We start from the raw sequence: 12965 nt of genomic DNA, 5'->3' as shown, positions 1-12965 counted from the left end.
TATAAGGTAAAACCCCCAACTTAAGGACACCTTAAAAGCAAGGGCTAGTAGAGGGAGATTCAAATTGGGCTGATTCAATCTTCCACTTCCAATGATGATTTTGAGTAAAACTTATGTATAAAAAAATCCCTTGTCAAAATCTCCTCATATCCCATATTAACCCCATCATGTCACTTGACTATTGAAACAAGTGAAAGGGTCACGGTGGCTTTCTAAAACAATAAGAAAATGATAAAATCATTAGGTTGTAGGTTCAATTCGCAGGAAACCTCAGAGCAAGTGATCACCGCCGTAGCCAACCGGTCACACAAAACGGAGTAGGCGGAAGGGTGAAAGTCTCAAAAGAGACTACCCTTTTGCCGAAACAAATAACCACCTCTTGGTCTACAGAGATTTGACTATTTTCAACACTCCCCAAACAAAATGATAAAATCATTAAGTTGAGTTTAACTAGAATTATATAAGGTAAAACATTGTTCAAGAATATCTCTTTTATTAAGGAACCGAGTTTCCTTCTTGCAAAGAAGCAAACCGGAAATAATAGTCAAATTTTTTAATTTGCAAGATTTTTGAACTAAGTTCTAACATACTTCACCATTTTTTCTTCCCTTTACCATGGTTTGCTCATTTAATGTGTGTGTGTGTGTGTGTGTGTGTGTGTGTGTGTGTGTGTGTGTGTGTGTGTGTGTGTGTGTGTGGCTGTTCTAAATATATATACCTAAATATATACGCAAAAGTTCACAGACCACTAATTATAGGACAATACAATGGATTTGTACAAAAATTTATTTGCAGTTGAAAATAAATTTTGTACAAGGCAGTAAAGATATCAAAGGAAAACATGGAAAGCAGTCGTCCCCAATTTTGGAGTAATGTTGCTTCAGGTAAGCGAACATCCACCACTCATCAATAACATAGAAATGAATGCTTTAATCAAAGAAGGTAGCCTTCACCTGCACCCATAGCCACAAGAAAACAATTCGTTAGCGCGTGACTGTACGCAAGTGATGCTGGGCATCCCAGTTGTTATCCATGTCACAATAAAAAAAGACACAAAGTTCTTTAACATGTATTTTGTTTTTTTTGAAAAGAAAGGTTCCTTGGCTTTTTGCCAATCCGAAGAGGAAAGTGAGATTCCATATAACAGCTACATATATGTTTTTTTCTGATTAATATATAAAAGTTTTTTTGCCTAATCTTAGTTTTTAGGAGTTTTAAGGAGTTTTTCAAAACTAAAATTTTTTTTATCCGATTGGAGAGAATTTCACTCTCTAGAAGTAGGCACAAGAAATCTCGAGCCAGATATCAGTTTTATTATGGACTATCACCTTCCCTAGTAATTTGAAGTATATAAGAACCACTCTTTTGGAACATATCCTACTTCAAAAAGTTTTATAAAAAAGCTGAGATATCCCAAAAAAATCCAGGTAAATTACCGATTACTAAATACAAACCAGAGTCGTTTTTTTGTTTCAATTATATTTACTGCCTTTATCAAAAAAATATAACTCGATTATTATGTCAAGTCTGACATACTTTGCCAAAGCAAACTATAAACTACTTTTCTTACCATAACATCATAGATGACTCAGTCACACAGACCCAGCTCAGACATAGCCCGAGAAAAAATTGAAGTACGACTAACCAGCTAGGATCAGCTAAATAATTGCTTTTTTTTATTGCACTTTTGCCTTGCCTTTAACCGAAGTTATGTTAACCAGGGAAGGTCATTTTTTTAGAGAAACTACGGCTAGCCAAGTTAGTACGATAGAACACCTAGAGACCATGCTCCCACTCTTCCTAAGAGTGCCCCCCAAATAATGCCAAGTATGGTCCAATCTCAGTTAGACTAGTCGGGAAGGTTTACAAGCATGGGATAGTCAATCCACCAAAAACAGGTGACAGAGATCATCATAAGCTAAGAAACTCAGCACATATTAACGAGTACGAAATATATCGTTGGTATGACATTACAGCCTATACATGTTATATACTTTTAAGATGTGAACCATCTGGCCTTAAATAATTGAAGGTAAATAACATTCTATTTTTTAATCGACAACCCCATCCAGAAGCTTATAACCAGTTCATCAAATTTTTCCTTATCTGGTTGTTTATACATTAAATTGAATGTTGAAATAGTTTCGAGATTTGTGCATCCCTCACCATAAAAAAAAAACCTTTAATTTTTTAAAATATACCAGCTGGGGTATCACCAGAATTTAAACAAATTTTCCTTCCTAATTAACAACATATCAGATTTTCAGCAAATTCTTTTTTGCTAAACCATCCACAATAACCTGTGTTTAAGCTTCAAGAAAGCTGGAAAAAAACTAACCCAATAGACAAGAGATGCAGCAAATCAACTGGCCCAGTCAAAAGATCAGGCTTCACAATACCCAAGTTCATACGCAATCGAAAGAAAGAACATGCCCACTCTTTTTTATGAGTAGTTCATTAGGTAGGATCTGACCCAATCTCAGTAAGACCTACAAGGAGGGTCTACTTCCTGCGAACAAGAATCCAGCCAAAGACATACACCAAGGCATATCAAGGCTTGGAAAAAGTGACCTTTATGCATAAAATTGAGTCAAATTTTTACCTTCAGTCAAAGTCTATATAGTAAGCTGGAGAGATTTTAAAAAAATTAATATATCATCTTGCCGGTAAGCACCCATACTCCAAAGTACAGATCAAAGAGCCAAGGTATAGGTCAACATTGAAATAACCATCTTTAGGATTTCTTACAGTTGGTGACTTAATACTTTTTTTTTTTAAAATGTGCATTTAGCCTCCAAATACAACCAGTAAGCAACATCCCCGGCAAAAAACCATGTCTGCAAAAACTTTCAAGTTTATAAGCTTCTAACCAAAAAAGTTTATTGATATGAACATCTTCAACAACCTCAGCACATCAAATCCAACATGGCTGTCCTGAAGTCATCAACCAGAGACACACTCTTTAGTCTCTAATTCTTGTAGCAATAAGCCCCAGTCATGATACCCAACTGACATCAAGTAACCAGTCGAATCCACTTCTCAAGCCATAGATCAAATTGAAAACACAATTAATTTAACCAATGTTAACAGATACCGCCAATCAACTATATGAAGCATCATTTCCCATTAAGCAAAAGGCAATTCAGATTCACAATTTCCCCCTTTTTTTAATTATTTAGAAACTAGTAGAAATAGATAACCTGTAAATTTGATGCAGAAGCTTCCATCACAGCTTCCTCACTTTTTTTCGGCATGATGAAGTCACCACAGCAAAGCAGAATTGAATGCAAAACAGAAGTCACAGAACACAGTGCTAAGTGAGCATAGCCGCTCACCTTATGAGGTATGTATAGGCGAGATATTGTCATGCTTCAGAAGGGCCACGAAGTCTGCACGTTTCCCCCGCCATCGAGGCCGGCCTTCAAGACCTTCTATTCCGGGATTACCCTCAACACGAGATCAGGGTATTTGAAGCAAGTGCAGAGCTCAAATACGTATCAGCACAAGCAAGCTAAGGCACTCCTTACAAGCGGCAGAATGACAGCGTGCGACAGGTAACAACCAAAGAAATTACTACAAGGAGGTTATAATACGAAACCTAATACAAGTAATAGGTTTTAAAAGGGAATTCTTTTTTTTGAGCTTATGTACAAGGCAGCCCTCCTTTTTTTATAATTACAAAAACTTCAAAATTAACAAACACATTATGTGTCCTATGTGGTTAATTGACAGTGGCAGTAGACAGCCAGTGTTTTTTTTGCCATTTGTCGTAATACCAATACTCGGTCTACATACAAGCCAATCCTCCCAACCTCGGGTGGGATATACACCGACGGTAAACCATAAAACCTACATCACACATGAGTCTATGGTCAAAGATCAGTCCACTAGGACAAATTTTGAGACATATGCTAATGCCTACTAGATGAGGAACACGAAGTAAACCACATAACCATTGGGTTCAGTCACCAATATGTCTATAAAAGACGGGCATCTTTTTATCAAACCAATGCATAGCAACTGTCGAGAGTAGCTATTGGAGAGTTTACAGAAAACATCTAAATTTGTCATCAGGTGTGTACTACATATGTATATGCTATGTCTCGTAATGGAGATTAGGTTTTAGCTATATCTATTGCACACCTTCAGCAGTCAAGTGAGTCTACTAAGCGAACCACACTCCTCCGTTATGAACATCTTTTATTTCCGCAATTAGGCACATCTGTTACTCAGACGAAGTGGTGGACATATCAGAACCGAGTGACAAGGGTGACTCTTTGGGGTCGAGAGCATTTTAGGAATGATATTCTTTTGGCGATGGTAACTGAAGCAATGGGCATAGGGCCACAATACTATTATGTAGAATATTCAATGAATCGAGGTTTTTCAGAACGATTATATCTGCTAGCGCAGTTTCTTCCATCGCAAAAGATTTTTTTGTATCGCAGCTATGGCCAGCCACTCAGAGGGTATTTCAACTGCACGCCACATACCATGGAGTATGGTGTAATCTTATCTAACCGTATCCTACCTTTGTCAGAACATCCAGACACCTATTTTTATAGTGACAACTGTTTGTGCGATCATGTAATGGATGGTTTACTAGACATGTAAAGGTGAAGACAGGGTGGGGTTTTTTGTAAAAAACAGGGTTTTTTTAAACTAATTAAAGTAGCTTGAGTAATGACTCATGTATTTTAGTGAGTGTGTGTGTGTGTGTGTGTGTGTGTGTGTGTGTGCGCGCGCGCCCACCCGTACCCGGGCACCATATTCTATGAGGTAGTAGACCCATGGAATAAGGGCCTACTACCTCAAGAAATACTAAATACATCTTATTCTGGTTCAATAAGATTAATCAAATTCTGTAGGTCAAACTTAAGACCGGTCCAGTTATGCTTTTTTAATGAGTTACAGATACAAGCAACAAGGTCTTTTTTAGAAAACCTATTATTAATAAATTTGTTAATAAGGGTAGTGATTTCTTCAAATGCTATAAAGCTGTCAGACAAGGCATATACAATAAGAAAAAGTATACCTAGACAGGTATGTAGTGAGTTTTTGAAAGGTCTATTGCTTTTTCTTCTAGTAAATTCAGAGGATATGAGTTTGAGATTTTCTCTTTTCCAAAAGAAACGAGTATAAAAATTACCCACAAATGGGGACGTAAGTGTAAACTCAATATTCAGAAAGTGAGTCTTGGAAATGACCCATTTGTCCTTCCATATAACTCTATCAGAGTACGTCGGTTCGATGTTAAGACAAGTCGGATAAATATCTTTAAGTGCATCCTTGAACATTGGATTGTAATGGCTACATAAGTCATCCATAAATCTAAAGGAGTGCCGAAAGAGTGTAAGTGACAACGTATTAGCTGGGTTACTAATCATTTTTAAGATCCATTGGTATGAAGTGACAAAGATAAAGATTACACATAATCGGAGAGCATGAAAATCCCATCGGGATTCCTAAAATTTATTTGTAGCAGGTAGCACCTACTTGGATACAGCAGTTATTAAGGAGCCAAGAGATATATTTATACAAATCATCCTCTTTAGATATGAAAGGTGTGGATTTATTCGATTTTTTTACCCAACCTTTATGCATTTTTGTTGAGATACATGTAAATCCGAATTTTTTTCTCTGAGAAAAAGCTAACTTTATAAGAGTAGATAGAGTATTAAACAGACCATCAGGTACTCTTAGAGGAATATTCTCATAACATTGTGTTATGTCTGCAGTAAAGATAGAGAAAATGTTTTCTGGGAGGTAAATAGAAACCTCAGCAGCGTTTTTTATGATCCCAAAAGGGCAACAATCTATATTTCTGAATCGTTTGAGATCATTGCATTTGATGGCGCAAATAGCTTCAATTTCTTCCAAAATAAAATTTAAGCAGTAGGTGATATCATTCGTAATCATGGAAAAAAAGACTGTTGGATGCGTCAGAAATCCATCTAAATTTATGCTTATGATTTTTATAAGCTGGAAAGAGAACAGGAATTTTCAGAGAGTTGGGACAATAACCTAGTCCAAAAAGTTCATTATTTAAAAGTGTCGCAGTATCCAGCGGAGATGTATCAATTTTTAAAAATTCAAGACCGTTGAGCCTAGAATATGCGGACTCAAGTGCTATCCTTTTACAAATAAAGGAAGCAGTATTAGAGGCTTTATCAAGTCCAATAATGAACCATTTCACCTTAACATCAGAAATGGAAGTTTTAATTTTAGGGGTAAGCCAGGTAGTATCAGTACAAAGCCATTCTTGCGGCATAAGACTAATTTTATTCCAAAAAAATTCTTTGAGTGTTGAGGTAAGTAGAATGTGAGCTTCTTCCTCCAGTTGGAGTTTTAAGGCCAAGTCGGCCAGGCATTCAAGTAGAGCCAATAAGGCCAGCTGAGGATTTAGTGGAAAAGGAGGAATATGGTTTAAGCCTTTTTTCAAGAGGTTCCTTATAGGAATATCAGATATGATTCCAACCTCAGTAGTGCACACATGTGAGCCAAAGTTAGCAAAAGTCTTACAAAACTTCGGAAAAAGATGACAAGAGCAGATATTCATTACGGAGGAAATCATTCGAATAAAATAGATTCTTGATAGGTGGCAAGTTTTTCCATCCAAACATCACTTCACTTAGTAACAGAATTGATCCAAAAACATGTCTAAAACATTCTGAAAAGATAGCTTGGGTAGTAAAGAAATCCAAAATCTTGCTAGTAAACAAGCAATGTGAAAATACTCTATTACAAGCTTCTTCCTTCGGAGGTAGGTAAAGTCTGCCCACAGGCATTCCTCTATACCTGCATATTACATATCCAAAAGATTTCTGATTGGTAGGTTTCTTCCCCGGCCTCTAACATAACTTCTACCCCTCCCTCTCCCCAAAACAGCATCACTCGAGGAGGGAGTCAAAAAAGAGGTGTAAGAAGAAACCGGAGAGACGAGAGTGTTAGGGCGTTTGGAGACTTGAGTTTCATCATCATCCATATTAGGCTTGATTTGCCCCACCATACTCTTTATTCCTTTATAACTGCCATATGTGGTTAAAAGAGTGTCACACTCATCTGACCCAAGCTCCTGGAGGGTGTCACACATAATTGATATGTATTGAATAAAAGCGATCTGAGCAAGGACCAGCTCCTTAGCTTGACCACCAAGCCACGATCAAAAGAGGGAGAGATGGAATTATTTAGCTTTGTCAGGAAAGATACTCAGTAGATTGTTGAGGGCAAACCAAATTGCATGGTCCAACCAAATGATGCTTGACTCGCAAGAAGCTTTGGGGTCTAAAAATCTGCATGCACACTTAAGGTAAGGCCTGAATACATTCCATACTATTTCAGTGTAGTAATCCGCATTGTTTTTACTAAAGGTCATCATACCTTTGGTTCTTGCATATAACCCAGTATTTGAACCGCATTTTTTATCATCCAGGAAATTCATATTGAACGGAGCTTTAATCATATCACCTTTATCCAAGAGATGAATTCCTTTGAGAACTTTAAGTTTGCATTCCTCAATAGTGGCCGGCGCCAAGTTGGCAAGGAAGACCCCAAGTTTCCATAGAAATAGGTGCAAGAAACCATTTATTTGGGAACAGCCAAAGTTTGTGCTCTACACCCAAGGATTATACCTCAATTTGTCGTGAAGGTAAAAAAGGAAAGGCCCTTGATACTTTCTGCACCATATCCAACAGGGAAGCTTCACTAAGTGAACAACGGTCCTTCTAAAACTCTTTTACTGCTTCCAAAGCAACAGTATCCCTACAAAATAGGCTGTTAGGTGGAGGGACTATAGGAATGGAGGGAGCCGTTGTAAAGATGGGACTAAGCCCGCAAAATTTTCTGAGGAGATTGGATAGTTCAGATCCTTTAGACGAGAAGGAAGCTAAGTCTTGCATATTGACTTTGGAAATACCAGCCAGATTAGAAGAAAATTCCAGTAGTAGGTTGATACCATCAGATTTATTCTTAACAAGGAGAGCAAGAACCTTCATCCATTGGTCAAAAGAAATAAGCTGGACAAGAGACAGACTAGAATCCTTCGAGGCATCACAAATTAAGGCTGAAGCCTCACTATCTTGTATACACTTCAACACAAGTAACAAGGCAACGGAAAGGGGTTCCATAGGAAGAGAGAGCCCTTGGGATAGGGAAACAATCTGCATAGATTTTCAAGAACATCAGTTAGATTACATCGTTTTGGAAGAGTTGAGCGGACCAGAAAATCTTATACAGATTTTAACTTCTTATTGAATTTTACAGCCCTGTGCAGATAAGGCCGAATTCCATGAGAGATATAAGGAAAGAAGCTTTCAATTTCTCTAGCAAGTCGTAGTTTTTCCGAAATCAGAGCTCTTTTTTCGGGGTCAGAACAGACCATTATTCTTGCAGTGAGCTTTCCAGTAACTTGGAAGACATACGTAATAACTAGTGAAATGATAAGTAAAAAACAGGGGAAATTTTCTAAAAAGTAAGAATATAGAGTGGAATGGTTGTGCTAGCAACCTTTCACCAGTCATTTCAATGGGGACCATGGTGACTATGTGATAGCACCCCTGCCTATTAGCATATAATAACTTATATAATAATAGGCAATTTAAAACTAGAACTAAGGTCTGAGAGAGAAAAACATAAATGTCAGTCTCTCTTATGCGTTTATTGTGTGTGTAGCAGTTCTAAATATATATACCTAAATATATACGCAAACGAACACTACAGTTCACAGACCACTAATTCTAGGACAATACAATGGATTTGTACAATAATTTATTTGCAATTGAAAATAAATTTTGTACAAGGCAGTAAAGATATCAAAGTAAAACATGGGAAGCAGTCGTCCACAATTTTGGAGTAATGTTGCTTCAAGGTAAGCGAACATCCACCACTCATCAATAACATAGAAATGAATGCTTTAATCAAAGAAGGTAGCCCTCACCTGCACCCATAGCCACAAGAAAACAATTCGTTAGCACGTGATTGTACGCAAGTGATGCTGGGCATCCTAGTTGTTATCCATGTCACAATAAAAAACGACACACAGTTCTCTAACATGAATTTTGTTTTTTTTTTTAAGAAAGGTTCCTTGGCTTTTTGCCAATCCAAAAAGGAAAGTGAAATTCCATATAACAGCTACATATCTGTTTTTTTATGATTAATATATAAAGTTTTTTTGCCTAATCTTAGTTTTTAGAAGTTTTTCAAAACTAAAAAAAAAATTATCCGATTGGAGAGAAATTCACTCTATAGAAGTAGGTACAAGAAATCTCGAGCCAGATATCAGTTTTATTATGGACTATCACCTTCCCTAGTAATTTGAAGTATATAAGAACCACTCTTTTGGAACATATCCTACTTCAAAAAGTTTTATAAAAAAGCTGAGATATCCCAAAAAAATCCAGGTAAATTACCGATTACTAAATACAAACCAGAGTCGTTTTTTTGTTTCAATTATATTTACTGCCTTTATCAAAAAAATATAACTCGATTATTATGTCAAGTCTGACATACTTTGCCAAAGCAAACTATAAACTACTTTTCTTACCATAATATCATAGATGACTCAGTCACACAGACCCAGCTCAGACATAGCCCGAGAAAAAATTGAAGTACGACTAACCAGCTAGGATCAGCTAAATAATTGCTTTTTTTTATTGCACTTTTGCCTTGCCTTTAACCGAAGTTATGTTAACCAGGGAAGGTCATTTTTTTAGAGAAACTACGGCTAGCCAAGTTAGTACGATAGAACACCTAGAGACCATGCTCCCACTCTTCCTAAGAGTGCCCCCCAAATAATGCCAAGTATGGTCCAATCTCAGTTAGACCAGTCGGGAAGGTTTACAAGCATGGGATAGTCAATCCACCAAAAACAAGTGACAGAGATCATCATAAGCTAAGAAACTCAGCACATATTAACGAGTACGAAATATATCGTTGGTATGACATTACAGCCTATACATGTTATATACTTTTAAGATGTGAACCATCTGGCCTTAAATAACTGCAGGTAAATAACATTCTATTTTTTAATCGAAAACCCCATTCAGAAGCTTATAACCAGTTCATCAAATTTTTCCTTATCTGGTTGTTTATACATTAAATTGAATGTTGAAATAGTTTCGAGATTTGTGCATCCCTCACCATAAAAAAAAAAACCTTTAATTTTTTAAAATATACCAGCTGGGGTATCACCAGAATTTAAACAAATTTTCCTTCCTAATTAACAACATATCAGATTTTCAGCAAATTCTTTTTTGCTAAACCATCCACAATAACCTGTGTTTAAGCTTCAAGAAAGCTGGAAAAAAACTAACCCAATAGACAAGAGATGCAGCAAATCAACTGGCCCAATCAAAAGATCAGGCTTCACAATATCCAAGTTCATACGCAACCGAAAGAAATAACATGCCCACTCTTTTTTATGAGTAGTTCATTAGGTAGGATCTGACCCAATCTCAGTAAGACCTACAAGGAGGGTCTACTTCCTGCGAACAAGAATCCAGCCAAAGACATACACCAAGGCATATCAAGGCTTGGAAAAGTGACCTTTATGCATAAAATTGAGTCAAATTTTTACCTTTAGTCAAAGTCTATATAGTAAGCTGGAGAGATTAAAAAAAAATTAATATATCATCTTGCCGGTAAGCACCCATACTCCAAAGTATAGATCGAAGAGCGAAGGTATAGGTCAACATTGAAATAACCATCTTTAGGATTTCTTACAGTTGGTGACTTAATACTTTTTTTTTTTAAATGTGCATTTAGCCTCCAAATACAACCAGTAAGCAACATCCCCGGCAAAAAACCATGTCTGCAAAAACTTTCAAGTTTATAAGCTTCTAACCAAAAACGTTTATTGATATGAACATCTTCAACAACCTCAGCACATCAAATCCAACATGGCTGTCCTGAAGTCATCAACCAGAGACACACTCTTTAGTCTCTAATTCTTGTAGCAATAAGCCCCAGTCATGATACCCAACTGACATCAAGTAACCAGTCGAATCCACTTCTCAAGCCATAGATCAAATTGAAAACACAATTAATTTAACCAATGTTAACAGATACCGCCAATCAACTATATGAAGCATCATTTCCCATTAAGCAAAAGGCAATTCAGATTCACAATTTCCCCCTTTTTTTAATTATTTAGAAACTAGTAGAAATAGATAACCTGTAAATTTGATGCAGAAGCTTCCATCACAGCTTCCTCACTTTTTTTCGGCATGATGAAGTCACCACAGCAAAGCAGAATTGAATGCAAAACAGAAGTCACAGAACACAGTGCTAAGTGAGCATAGCCGCTCACCTTATGAGGTATGTATAGGCGAGATATTGTCATGCTTCAGAAGGGCCACGAAGTCTGCACGTTTCCCCCGCCATCGAGGCCGGCCTTCAAGACCTTCTATTCCGGGATTACCCTCAACACGAGATCAGGGTATTTGAAGCAAGTGCAGAGCTCAAATACGTATCAGCACAAGCAAGCTAAGGCACTCCTTACAAGCGGCAGAATGACAGCGTGCGACAGGTAACAACCAAAGAAATTACTACAAGGAGGTTATAATACGAAACCTAATACAAGTAATAGGTTTTAAAAGGGAATTCTTTTTTTTGAGCTTATGTACAAGGCAGCCCTCCTTTTTTTAAAATTACAAAAACTTCAAAATTAACAAACACATTATGTGTCCTATGTGGTTAATTGACAGTGGCAGTAGACAGCCAGTGTTTTTTTTGCCATTTGTCGTAATACCAATACTCGGTCTACATACAAGCCAACCCTCCCAACCTCGGGTGGGATATACACCGACAGTAAACCATAAAACCTACATCACACATGAGTCTATGGTCAAAGATCAGTCCACTAGGACAAATTTTGAGACATATGCTAATGCCTACTAGATGAGGCATACGAAGTAAACCACATAACCATTGGGTTCAGTCACCAATATGTCTATAAAATACGGGCATCTTTTTATCAAACCAATGCATAGAAGCTGTCGAGAGTAGCTATTGGAGAGTTTACAGCAAACATCTAAATTTGTCCTCAGGTGTGTACTGCATATTTATATGCTATGTCTCGTAATGGAGATCAGGTTTTAGCTATATCTATTGCACATCTTCAGCAGTCAAGTGAGTCTACTAAGCGAACCACACTCCTCCGTTATGAACATCTTTTATTTCCGCAATTAGGCACATCTGTTACTCAGACGAAGTGGTGGACATATCAGAACCGAGTGACAAGGGTGACTCTTTGGGGTCGAGAGCATTTTAGGAATGATATTCTTTTGGCGATGGTAACTGAAGCAATGGGCATAGGGCCACAATACTATTATGTAGAATATTCAATGAAGCGAGGTTTTTTAGAATGATTATATCTGCTAGCGCAGTTTCTTCCATCGCAAAAGATTTTTTTGTATCGCAGCTATGGCCAGCCACTCAGAGGGTATTTCAACAACACGCCACATACCATGGAGTATGGTGTAATCTTATCTACCCGTATCCTACCTTTGTCAGAACGTCCAGACACCTGTTTTTACTGTGACAGCTGTTTGTGCGATCATGTAATGGATGGTTTACTAGACATGTAAAGGTGAAGACGGGGAGGGGTTTTTTGTAAAAAACAGGGTTTTTTGTAAAAAACAGGGTTTTTTCAAACTAATTAGAGTGGTGAAGCTTGAGTAACGACTCGTGTATTTTAGTGTGTGTGTGTGTGTGTGTGTGTGTGTGTGTGTGTGTGTGTGTGTGTGTGTGTGTGTGTGTGTGTGTGTGTGTGTGTGTGTGTGTGTGTGTGTGTGTGTGTGTGTGTGTGTGTGAAATAAATAAATATATGTATGTGTGTATGTATGTATATGTATAGAATTTACTAGAATTATCCAATGGGAGGCCAGCATTAGCATTTAGCAAGAGGGGTTGACCAGAAGAGAGCTTGGAAGGCTTTATTTTACTCTTAACACATTGCCACACACACA

The sequence above is a fragment of the Adiantum capillus-veneris genome, chromosome 22 (assembly GCF_014529385.1).
Source record: "Adiantum capillus-veneris isolate H3 chromosome 22, ASM1452938v2, whole genome shotgun sequence".
NCBI lineage: Eukaryota > Viridiplantae > Streptophyta > Polypodiopsida > Polypodiales > Pteridaceae > Adiantum > Adiantum capillus-veneris.
The sequence above is the reverse complement of the archived record's forward strand: the minus strand, read 5'-3'. Positions refer to the sequence as shown.